This window comes from Physcomitrium patens, chromosome 11 (assembly GCF_059467195.1).
Source record: "Physcomitrium patens ecotype Gransden chromosome 11, ASM5946719v1, whole genome shotgun sequence".
In the NCBI taxonomy this organism is placed as follows: domain Eukaryota; kingdom Viridiplantae; phylum Streptophyta; class Bryopsida; order Funariales; family Funariaceae; genus Physcomitrium; species Physcomitrium patens.
The window spans coordinates 2544370-2557027 of NC_143420.1; the positions used below are offsets into that span (position 1 = coordinate 2544370).

Below are 12658 nucleotides of genomic sequence, written 5' to 3' on the forward strand. Positions count from 1 at the left end.
TAAAAACAAACCAAGTTTTTTTACATATATATATATATATTATTTATTACCAAATTTGGCAAGATAATGCTCTATGTTATCAACCTAAATAATCATTTTTGAGTGGAAGTTGTTTGTATTGCTTGTTGCATCCAAAAGATCTCTTATCATTCATCACTTCCAAACATCAAAGCTTTTAGAAGATGGAGAGGGATAAAATCCAATCTACAATATCTACGAGTTTTGGATGTTCTACCTTTGTAGAATTCTTATACAACTACATCTTTACCACACTTCCATGGATAGTGTGATGCAAACTATATAAAATGTCTTTAATCTAAAAAGTCAACTTTTAAGCACTAATATTATATTTATTATTCTCTTTTGAGTTGGCACTCTTAGAACAAGTTATAGTTGTTTAATATTGTACCAAAGCCAAATATAAAACCATAGCTACAACTTTAAGCTACTCAATGTGATTTCAAGTATCATTAAAACAGCTTGTATACAATATATTATTGCCAAACACAATTTATTGTAACACCCAATCTTGCATTGCAATGACTAAGAATCCTAGCTTTCATGCTTGAACAACATATGTTGATGTACAATACCACAATATTTTATGCAAAAGCACAATGAAAAATAAAGTTATTACATGACATGTTTCTTGAAAATAAACTAAAGGCCAATATTATTTACTTTAGCCAAAGCATTTTACATCTTAGTGTGATTGATTTGACTTCAACAAATTTTAGATGAACTTAGTTTATGCTGATTAGCATATAAGGAGAAGTGGTAGAACACATATTCACCGAAAACAACAGTAATAAATAATAAATAAATGTTACTACCCACAAAGTAGTTTGGTAGGTAGTTGCAACCATCCCCGCCCCATCCATGAAGACATGAAAAGTCACCCCTAATCTTCACCTCCTGGATTAACATCGAATAATATATGAGCACGTTGACAATTCCAGCCCCGGCATATTATTAGACCTGCCCCCCCGGCAATCCAAATGGCGGCACGGCAGCCCCTTTCCCTGCAGCTACCACCACCAACCTGGGATGCTCATCCCGGCCCAGCAGCAGCATCCTCCCCCGCCGCACAACACGACACACCGTGTGTGTCGCTGTCCCTCACCTCAACTCAATGCTATAACATCCCCCCGCCGCCGCGCTCCCTCTCCACCTTCATCACCCGCTCTCGTTGTCGTTGCTTGAGCACCCGGCTGCGCCACCCCGAGCTCCCCATCTTCGCCCTTCCCCCAATCGGACAGGGTGTCGGGGTTCCATCTGCACTGCGCCGCAGTCCCAGCGCCAGCGCCATGAAGCTCCTCGCGGTCGCAGCCGTGTCCTTGATCCTGCTCGTGACCTCTCAGATGGTGGTCACATCCCACGCAGCCGGCTGCGACATCCTCAAACTAACGCCGTGCGTTGCAGCCAGCAGGAATGCCAAGGTGATGCCGTCCAGGCAATGCTGCTCCAACATCGCCGGCATGGGCAAGGGGCTTCCGGGAGCCAAGTGTCTGTGTTCTCTCCTGAGCCACCCTCTGGCCAGGTCGCAAGGGGTGGCTCCCCGGATCGCTCTTGGCATCCCCCAGAAATGCCGCATCGCCGTCCCGAGGGGCTTCGTGTGCCAAGGTACGCTTTCACGCCTCCTCCCGCGCTGATGCAGTGTCTGTGCCTTCCAGCCGCCCGGGCGCCCCAGAGGGTGGGCTGTAGCAGCGATCTCCCCCGCGTCATGTGGTGTTGTGTTTGCTCCTGCTGCGTTGCGCTGCGTTGCGTTGCCTTGGGCGTGTGGGCTGTGAACATGCTGGCGACAGTGGGTCGGGGAGTGCACCGCCTCGTTGGATGCGGAGCCGATCGCGATGATGGGCGGCCACTCACGCCTTTGAGTTGCGTGCTGTGCAGGAATTCGCGTCCCCGGAAGCTGAGCTCTCAGGGTCCAAGCCGGAGCACCGCCGTGGCCACGTGGGGTGGGAGTGGACGGAAAGCTTCTGAGCGTGCAGCCGAGTAGAGTGGCATTGTGTACTCCGCTGTGAAAGCGGGACAATTATTTATAAATGTGACAACGTCTTTCCGTGACATCCGGCACGCAGTGCTGGTGTGACAGCCTTTGTAATCGTAATGTGGTGTGCGATGCGTCCAACGCTGGTCCAGTCGTGTGGTGTGTTGTTGTACCCGTCAGGATACGGTGCATGGGAGTGTGTGTGAGACACAGAGCAAACGGCATCACGCTGCAGGGGTTGTGGAATTGTGGCAGCATGGAACTGAACTGCGCAGCACCGGATTTAGTCCGTCCGGGTGGAAACAAGACAGGCACACAGGAGTTGATTAGATAGGTTCTGACCTTAGATCTGGTCGGGGGCGGATACCACTTCGCAGCCGGATGTTGATGTTGCCTGATGTACGAGGAAGCGAAACAGCTGTGTGCACACTCGGGTGGCGGTGACAACGCATGGGAACCGATTCGGCGAGGATGAGGTCGTTGTGGAGATCCCTGGCTGCGTGGCACTTCGTCATGTCGTGGACTTGGTTGGATTGATTTGTTGTTCTATGCACAGCCGATTCTAACTTTATCAGGTTTTCGGAGTGTCACTCATTCCTCAGGATAGATGTTTCCATGTAGATTTAACCCTCTGCGTTGACGTTCGTTATACACATTGGGAAACTGTAACCGTGTTGATGCCTACAACTTGTGTGATCGATGCTCGCAGGAATTGAAATGCTGGTATATATTTTGACCGGCACAATCTTAGATGTATCTGAGTTGCATATGTATTGATCGAAGATAAGTAATTTCTGAATTGGTGACAGTTTCCACGCACACATCATTGCAGTATGAAAGAGCATGCAAGTGTGAAATGAAATCAATCGTAATTCACAGTTTGTGATAATCAGGAGATTCCTTCTAGATTGCAGGATACACATGTCCGTGTAGGAAGTGTGGACCTAAGATGTGAATGTTCTGTTGTTGTTGAGCAGGGCAGCTGGTTGTGTTAAGTTCTTCTGTGGAATTCACTTCAATGAAGTGGAACCGAGATGTTTCGAATAGGGTCCCTGATATGTTTTTCTGCAGAGTAGTACAACTAAGTTATTCACACGTCCAGACGACAAAGCGAAGGCTTCAACGCGAAAGGTTCCCTGTGGTACGTAATATTGATCCAACCAGGGAGACGAACTCGTGTGAGAATTGGATGGAAGAGAATTGATGCGAACTTGGTTGCAACTGATAACCGGCAGCAAAGGCTTGATCAATATTAAGCGCAAGGCATAACAGAGCGTGCCAACCCACAAAAAAGGTTACACAATTGCGTGCCCGGGTTGAACAAACAAATTGGAATCAGTGTACAGAACTGTGAATACAGCGATCAAGTGGAGAGTGGCTATGAAGTAGTAGTTAAGTAAGTGTAATTGTTGCCCATTTTATACGGTGTTGATCGATCCAAGTAGCATTGTAGTCAAATTATGGCCTATGTAATAAACGTTCCACTCTAGTATTGTCTTTTCACCTTCTAAAACTACTTGACATTATCAAATGAGCAATTTGAATTTATTCGCTATAGCTAGAATGCCTAAGGTAAATATGGACTTTGATTTATGAACAAAGTTTCTAATTGGTTCACTATTTTGTTTTGATTGTATTTTTTTTTACAAAACAAAAAAAAAAAAAAAAAAAAAAAAAAAAACATTATAAAATTCATTCTCCTATGTCATATGGCATTTGTAGGATAATACTTCTTGTATTAGTCCATTTTAATCTTTGTGGCCATAGAACTACTCCTTCTTTTTGTGGTGCTTGATATTATTTATTCTTTTATGAATGACTTATTACAATTTACTATTATTTGATTGTTTTTAAAAGATGTTAGAAAGGTTTTTCTATTTTCCAACATCTTTGTACCAAGTGACATCCAAATTTGGATATTATTTGTTGATGTGTTATATAATTAATGGTGCAAAAATGACCAATATATAATTTTTAATGCATATTTTGACTAAAATGGCAAAATATGATATTACACAATACCATTTATTTCTTCTAAAAACAAACCAAGTTTTTTTACATATATATATATATATTATTTATTACCAAATTTGGCAAGATAATGCTCTATGTTATCAACCTAAATAATCATTTTTGAGTGGAAGTTGTTTGTATTGCTTGTTGCATCCAAAAGATCTCTTATCATTCATCACTTCCAAACATCAAAGCTTTTAGAAGATGGAGAGGGATAAAATCCAATCTACAATATCTACGAGTTTTGGATGTTCTACCTTTGTAGAATTCTTATACAACTACATCTTTACCACACTTCCATGGATAGTGTGATGCAAACTATATAAAATGTCTTTAATCTAAAAAGTCAACTTTTAAGCACTAATATTATATTTATTATTCTCTTTTGAGTTGGCACTCTTAGAACAAGTTATAGTTGTTTAATATTGTACCAAAGCCAAATATAAAACCATAGCTACAACTTTAAGCTACTCAATGTGATTTCAAGTATCATTAAAACAGCTTGTATACAATGTATTATTGCCAAACACAATTTATTGTAACACCCAATCTTGCATTGCAATGACTAAGAATCCTAGCTTTCATGCTTGAACAACATATGTTGATGTACAATACCACAATATTTTATGCAAAAGCACAATGAAAAATAAAGTTATTACATGACATGTTTCTTGAAAATAAACTAAAGGCCAATATTATTTACTTTAGCCAAAGCATTTTACATCTTAGTGTGATTGATTTGACTTCAACAAATTTTAGATGAACTTAGTTTATGCTGATTAGCATATAAGGAGAGGTGGTAGAACACATATTCACCGAAAACAACAGTAATAAATAATAAATAAATGTTACTACCCACAAAGTAGTTTGGTAGGTAGTTGCAACCATCCCCGCCCCATCCATGAAGACATGAAAAGTCACCCCTAATCTTCACCTCCTGGATTAACATCGAATAATATATGAGCACGTTGACAATTCCAGCCCCGGCATATTATTAGACCTGCCCCCCCGGCAATCCAAATGGCGGCACGGCAGCCCCTTTCCCTGCAGCTACCACCACCAACCTGGGATGCTCATCCCGGCCCAGCAGCAGCATCCTCCCCCGCCGCACAACACGACACACCGTGTGTGTCGCTGTCCCTCACCTCAACTCAATGCTATAACATCCCCCCGCCGCCGCGCTCCCTCTCCACCTTCATCACCCGCTCTCGTTGTCGTTGCTTGAGCACCCGGCTGCGCCACCCCGAGCTCCCCATCTTCGCCCTTCCCCCAATCGGACAGGGTGTCGGGGTTCCATCTGCACTGCGCCGCAGTCCCAGCGCCAGCGCCATGAAGCTCCTCGCGGTCGCAGCCGTGTCCTTGATCCTGCTCGTGACCTCTCAGATGGTGGTCACATCCCACGCAGCCGGCTGCGACATCCTCAAACTAACGCCGTGCGTTGCAGCCAGCAGGAATGCCAAGGTGATGCCGTCCAGGCAATGCTGCTCCAACATCGCCGGCATGGGCAAGGGGCTTCCGGGAGCCAAGTGTCTGTGTTCTCTCCTGAGCCACCCTCTGGCCAGGTCGCAAGGGGTGGCTCCCCGGATCGCTCTTGGCATCCCCCAGAAATGCCGCATCGCCGTCCCGAGGGGCTTCGTGTGCCAAGGTACGCTTTCACGCCTCCTCCCGCGCTGATGCAGTGTCTGTGCCTTCCAGCCGCCCGGGCGCCCCAGAGGGTGGGCTGTAGCAGCGATCTCCCCCGCGTCATGTGGTGTTGTGTTTGCTCCTGCTGCGTTGCGCTGCGTTGCGTTGCCTTGGGCGTGTGGGCTGTGAACATGCTGGCGACAGTGGGTCGGGGAGTGCACCGCCTCGTTGGATGCGGAGCCGATCGCGATGATGGGCGGCCACTCACGCCTTTGAGTTGCGTGCTGTGCAGGAATTCGCGTCCCCGGAAGCTGAGCTCTCAGGGTCCAAGCCGGAGCACCGCCGTGGCCACGTGGGGTGGGAGTGGACGGAAAGCTTCTGAGCGTGCAGCCGAGTAGAGTGGCATTGTGTACTCCGCTGTGAAAGCGGGACAATTATTTATAAATGTGACAACGTCTTTCCGTGACATCCGGCACGCAGTGCTGGTGTGACAGCCTTTGTAATCGTAATGTGGTGTGCGATGCGTCCAACGCTGGTCCAGTCGTGTGGTGTGTTGTTGTACCCGTCAGGATACGGTGCATGGGAGTGTGTGTGAGACACAGAGCAAACGGCATCACGCTGCAGGGGTTGTGGAATTGTGGCAGCATGGAACTGAACTGCGCAGCACCGGATTTAGTCCGTCCGGGTGGAAACAAGACAGGCACACAGGAGTTGATTAGATAGGTTCTGACCTTAGATCTGGTCGGGGGCGGATACCACTTCGCAGCCGGATGTTGATGTTGCCTGATGTACGAGGAAGCGAAACAGCTGTGTGCACACTCGGGTGGCGGTGACAACGCATGGGAACCGATTCGGCGAGGATGAGGTCGTTGTGGAGATCCCTGGCTGCGTGGCACTTCGTCATGTCGTGGACTTGGTTGGATTGATTTGTTGTTCTATGCACAGCCGATTCTAACTTTATCAGGTTTTCGGAGTGTCACTCATTCCTCAGGATAGATGTTTCCATGTAGATTTAACCCTCTGCGTTGACGTTCGTTATACACATTGGGAAACTGTAACCGTGTTGATGCCTACAACTTGTGTGATCGATGCTCGCAGGAATTGAAATGCTGGTATATATTTTGACCGGCACAATCTTAGATGTATCTGAGTTGCATATGTATTGATCGAAGATAAGTAATTTCTGAATTGGTGACAGTTTCCACGCACACATCATTGCAGTATGAAAGAGCATGCAAGTGTGAAATGAAATCAATCGTAATTCACAGTTTGTGATAATCAGGAGATTCCTTCTAGATTGCAGGATACACATGTCCGTGTAGGAAGTGTGGACCTAAGATGTGAATGTTCTGTTGTTGTTGAGCAGGGCAGCTGGTTGTGTTAAGTTCTTCTGTGGAATTCACTTCAATGAAGTGGAACCGAGATGTTTCGAATAGGGTCCCTGATATGTTTTTCTGCAGAGTAGTACAACTAAGTTATTCACACGTCCAGACGACAAAGCGAAGGCTTCAACGCGAAAGGTTCCCTGTGGTACGTAATATTGATCCAACCAGGGAGACGAACTCGTGTGAGAATTGGATGGAAGAGAATTGATGCGAACTTGGTTGCAACTGATAACCGGCAGCAAAGGCTTGATCAATATTAAGCGCAAGGCATAACAGAGCGTGCCAACCCACAAAAAAGGTTACACAATTGCGTGCCCGGGTTGAACAAACAAATTGGAATCAGTGTACAGAACTGTGAATACAGCGATCAAGTGGAGAGTGGCTATGAAGTAGTAGTTAAGTAAGTGTAATTGTTGCCCATTTTATACGGTGTTGATCGATCCAAGTAGCATTGTAGTCAAATTATGGCCTATGTAATAAACGTTCCACTCTAGTATTGTCTTTTCACCTTCTAAAACTACTTGACATTATCAAATGAGCAATTTGAATTTATTCGCTATAGCTAGAATGCCTAAGGTAAATATGGACTTTGATTTATGAACAAAGTTTCTAATTGGTTCACTATTTTGTTTTGATTGTATTTTTTTTTACAAAACAAAAAAAAAAAAAAAAAAAAAAAAAAAACATTATAAAATTCATTCTCCTATGTCATATGGCATTTGTAGGATAATACTTCTTGTATTAGTCCATTTTAATCTTTGTGGCCATAGAACTACTCCTTCTTTTTGTGGTGCTTGATATTATTTATTCTTTTATGAATGACTTATTACAATTTACTATTATTTGATTGTTTTTAAAAGATGTTAGAAAGGTTTTTCTATTTTCCAACATCTTTGTACCAAGTGACATCCAAATTTGGATATTATTTGTTGATGTGTTATATAATTAATGGTGCAAAAATGACCAATATATAATTTTTAATGCATATTTTGACTAAAATGGCAAAATATGATATTACACAATACCATTTATTTCTTCTAAAAACAAACCAAGTTTTTTTACATATATATATATATATATTATTTATTACCAAATTTGGCAAGATAATGCTCTATGTTATCAACCTAAATAATCATTTTTGAGTGGAAGTTGTTTGTATTGCTTGTTGCATCCAAAAGATCTCTTATCATTCATCACTTCCAAACATCAAAGCTTTTAGAAGATGGAGAGGGATAAAATCCAATCTACAATATCTACGAGTTTTGGATGTTCTACCTTTGTAGAATTCTTATACAACTACATCTTTACCACACTTCCATGGATAGTGTGATGCAAACTATATAAAATGTCTTTAATCTAAAAAGTCAACTTTTAAGCACTAATATTATATTTATTATTCTCTTTTGAGTTGGCACTCTTAGAACAAGTTATAGTTGTTTAATATTGTACCAAAGCCAAATATAAAACCATAGCTACAACTTTAAGCTACTCAATGTGATTTCAAGTATCATTAAAACAGCTTGTATACAATGTATTATTGCCAAACACAATTTATTGTAACACCCAATCTTGCATTGCAATGACTAAGAATCCTAGCTTTCATGCTTGAACAACATATGTTGATGTACAATACCACAATATTTATGCAAAAGCACAATGAAAAATAAAGTTATTACATGACATGTTTCTTGAAAATAAACTAAAGGCCAATATTATTTACTTTAGCCAAAGCATTTTACATCTTAGTGTGATTGATTTGACTTCAACAAATTTTAGATGAACTTAGTTTATGCTGATTAGCATATAAGGAGAGGTGGTAGAACACATATTCACCGAAAACAACAGTAATAAATAATAAATAAATGTTACTACCCACAAAGTAGTTTGGTAGGTAGTTGCAACCATCCCCGCCCCATCCATGAAGACATGAAAAGTCACCCCTAATCTTCACCTCCTGGATTAACATCGAATAATATATGAGCACGTTGACAATTCCAGCCCCGGCATATTATTAGACCTGCCCCCCCGGCAATCCAAATGGCGGCACGGCAGCCCCTTTCCCTGCAGCTACCACCACCAACCTGGGATGCTCATCCCGGCCCAGCAGCAGCATCCTCCCCCGCCGCACAACACGACACACCGTGTGTGTCGCTGTCCCTCACCTCAACTCAATGCTATAACATCCCCCCGCCGCCGCGCTCCCTCTCCACCTTCATCACCCGCTCTCGTTGTCGTTGCTTGAGCACCCGGCTGCGCCACCCCGAGCTCCCCATCTTCGCCCTTCCCCCAATCGGACAGGGTGTCGGGGTTCCATCTGCACTGCGCCGCAGTCCCAGCGCCAGCGCCATGAAGCTCCTCGCGGTCGCAGCCGTGTCCTTGATCCTGCTCGTGACCTCTCAGATGGTGGTCACATCCCACGCAGCCGGCTGCGACATCCTCAAACTAACGCCGTGCGTTGCAGCCAGCAGGAATGCCAAGGTGATGCCGTCCAGGCAATGCTGCTCCAACATCGCCGGCATGGGCAAGGGGCTTCCGGGAGCCAAGTGTCTGTGTTCTCTCCTGAGCCACCCTCTGGCCAGGTCGCAAGGGGTGGCTCCCCGGATCGCTCTTGGCATCCCCCAGAAATGCCGCATCGCCGTCCCGAGGGGCTTCGTGTGCCAAGGTACGCTTTCACGCCTCCTCCCGCGCTGATGCAGTGTCTGTGCCTTCCAGCCGCCCGGGCGCCCCAGAGGGTGGGCTGTAGCAGCGATCTCCCCCGCGTCATGTGGTGTTGTGTTTGCTCCTGCTGCGTTGCGCTGCGTTGCGTTGCCTTGGGCGTGTGGGCTGTGAACATGCTGGCGACAGTGGGTCGGGGAGTGCACCGCCTCGTTGGATGCGGAGCCGATCGCGATGATGGGCGGCCACTCACGCCTTTGAGTTGCGTGCTGTGCAGGAATTCGCGTCCCCGGAAGCTGAGCTCTCAGGGTCCAAGCCGGAGCACCGCCGTGGCCACGTGGGGTGGGAGTGGACGGAAAGCTTCTGAGCGTGCAGCCGAGTAGAGTGGCATTGTGTACTCCGCTGTGAAAGCGGGACAATTATTTATAAATGTGACAACGTCTTTCCGTGACATCCGGCACGCAGTGCTGGTGTGACAGCCTTTGTAATCGTAATGTGGTGTGCGATGCGTCCAACGCTGGTCCAGTCGTGTGGTGTGTTGTTGTACCCGTCAGGATACGGTGCATGGGAGTGTGTGTGAGACACAGAGCAAACGGCATCACGCTGCAGGGGTTGTGGAATTGTGGCAGCATGGAACTGAACTGCGCAGCACCGGATTTAGTCCGTCCGGGTGGAAACAAGACAGGCACACAGGAGTTGATTAGATAGGTTCTGACCTTAGATCTGGTCGGGGGCGGATACCACTTCGCAGCCGGATGTTGATGTTGCCTGATGTACGAGGAAGCGAAACAGCTGTGTGCACACTCGGGTGGCGGTGACAACGCATGGGAACCGATTCGGCGAGGATGAGGTCGTTGTGGAGATCCCTGGCTGCGTGGCACTTCGTCATGTCGTGGACTTGGTTGGATTGATTTGTTGTTCTATGCACAGCCGATTCTAACTTTATCAGGTTTTCGGAGTGTCACTCATTCCTCAGGATAGATGTTTCCATGTAGATTTAACCCTCTGCGTTGACGTTCGTTATACACATTGGGAAACTGTAACCGTGTTGATGCCTACAACTTGTGTGATCGATGCTCGCAGGAATTGAAATGCTGGTATATATTTTGACCGGCACAATCTTAGATGTATCTGAGTTGCATATGTATTGATCGAAGATAAGTAATTTCTGAATTGGTGACAGTTTCCACGCACACATCATTGCAGTATGAAAGAGCATGCAAGTGTGAAATGAAATCAATCGTAATTCACAGTTTGTGATAATCAGGAGATTCCTTCTAGATTGCAGGATACACATGTCCGTGTAGGAAGTGTGGACCTAAGATGTGAATGTTCTGTTGTTGTTGAGCAGGGCAGCTGGTTGTGTTAAGTTCTTCTGTGGAATTCACTTCAATGAAGTGGAACCGAGATGTTTCGAATAGGGTCCCTGATATGTTTTTCTGCAGAGTAGTACAACTAAGTTATTCACACGTCCAGACGACAAAGCGAAGGCTTCAACGCGAAAGGTTCCCTGTGGTACGTAATATTGATCCAACCAGGGAGACGAACTCGTGTGAGAATTGGATGGAAGAGAATTGATGCGAACTTGGTTGCAACTGATAACCGGCAGCAAAGGCTTGATCAATATTAAGCGCAAGGCATAACAGAGCGTGCCAACCCACAAAAAAGGTTACACAATTGCGTGCCCGGGTTGAACAAACAAATTGGAATCAGTGTACAGAACTGTGAATACAGCGATCAAGTGGAGAGCGGCTATGAAGTAGTAGTTAAGTAAGTGTAATTGTTGCCCATTTTATACGGTGTTGATCGATCCAAGTAGCATTGTAGTCAAATTATGGCCTATGTAATAAACGTTCCACTCTAGTATTGTCTTTTCACCTTCTAAAACTACTTGACATTATCAAATGAGCAATTTGAATTTATTCGCTATAGCTAGAATGCCTAAGGTAAATATGGACTTTGATTTATGAACAAAGTTTCTAATTGGTTCACTATTTTGTTTTGATTGTATTTTTTTTTACAAAACAAAAAAAAAAAAAAAAAAAAAAAAAAAAACATTATAAAATTCATTCTCCTATGTCATATGGCATTTGTAGGATAATACTTCTTGTATTAGTCCATTTTAATCTTTGTGGCCATAGAACTACTCCTTCTTTTTGTGGTGCTTGATATTATTTATTCTTTTATGAATGACTTATTACAATTTACTATTATTTGATTGTTTTTAAAAGATGTTAGAAAGGTTTTTCTATTTTCCAACATCTTTGTACCAAGTGACATCCAAATTTGGATATTATTTGTTGATGTGTTATATAATTAATGGTGCAAAAATGACCAATATATAATTTTTAATGCATATTTTGACTAAAATGGCAAAATATGATATTACACAATACCATTTATTTCTTCTAAAAACAAACCAAGTTTTTTTACATATATATATATATATTATTTATTACCAAATTTGGCAAGATAATGCTCTATGTTATCAACCTAAATAATCATTTTTGAGTGGAAGTTGTTTGTATTGCTTGTTGCATCCAAAAGATCTCTTATCATTCATCACTTCCAAACATCAAAGCTTTTAGAAGATGGAGAGGGATAAAATCCAATCTACAATATCTACGAGTTTTGGATGTTCTACCTTTGTAGAATTCTTATACAACTACATCTTTACCACACTTCCATGGATAGTGTGATGCAAACTATATAAAATGTCTTTAATCTAAAAAGTCAACTTTTAAGCACTAATATTATATTTATTATTCTCTTTTGAGTTGGCACTCTTAGAACAAGTTATAGTTGTTTAATATTGTACCAAAGCCAAATATAAAACCATAGCTACAACTTTAAGCTACTCAATGTGATTTCAAGTATCATTAAAACAGCTTGTATACAATGTATTATTGCCAAACACAATTTATTGTAACACCCAATCTTGCATTGCAATGACTAAGAATCCTAGCTTTCATGCTTGAACAACATATGTTGA

At 43.6% G+C, this 12658-nt stretch overlaps 3 long non-coding RNA genes across 3 annotated transcripts; all 3 read left to right on the top strand.

The window, feature by feature from the left end:
* Positions 1-2229: 2229 nt before the first annotated feature.
* Positions 2230-3503, top strand: LOC141045052 (uncharacterized). Its single transcript, XR_012216968.2, has 3 exons — positions 2230-2466; positions 2700-2713; positions 2968-3503. It is a non-coding gene; the product is annotated as an uncharacterized LOC141045052 (long non-coding RNA).
* Positions 3504-6254: 2751 nt separating this feature from the next.
* On the top strand, positions 6255-7528 carry LOC141045051 (uncharacterized). The gene is made up of 3 exons (XR_012216967.2): positions 6255-6491; positions 6725-6738; positions 6993-7528. It is a non-coding gene; the product is annotated as an uncharacterized LOC141045051 (long non-coding RNA).
* Positions 7529-10377: 2849 nt separating this feature from the next.
* On the top strand, positions 10378-11155 carry LOC149988100 (uncharacterized). The gene is made up of 3 exons (XR_016505382.1): positions 10378-10516; positions 10750-10763; positions 11018-11155. It is a non-coding gene; the product is annotated as an uncharacterized LOC149988100 (long non-coding RNA).
* The last annotated feature ends 1503 nt before the right edge of the window (positions 11156-12658 follow it).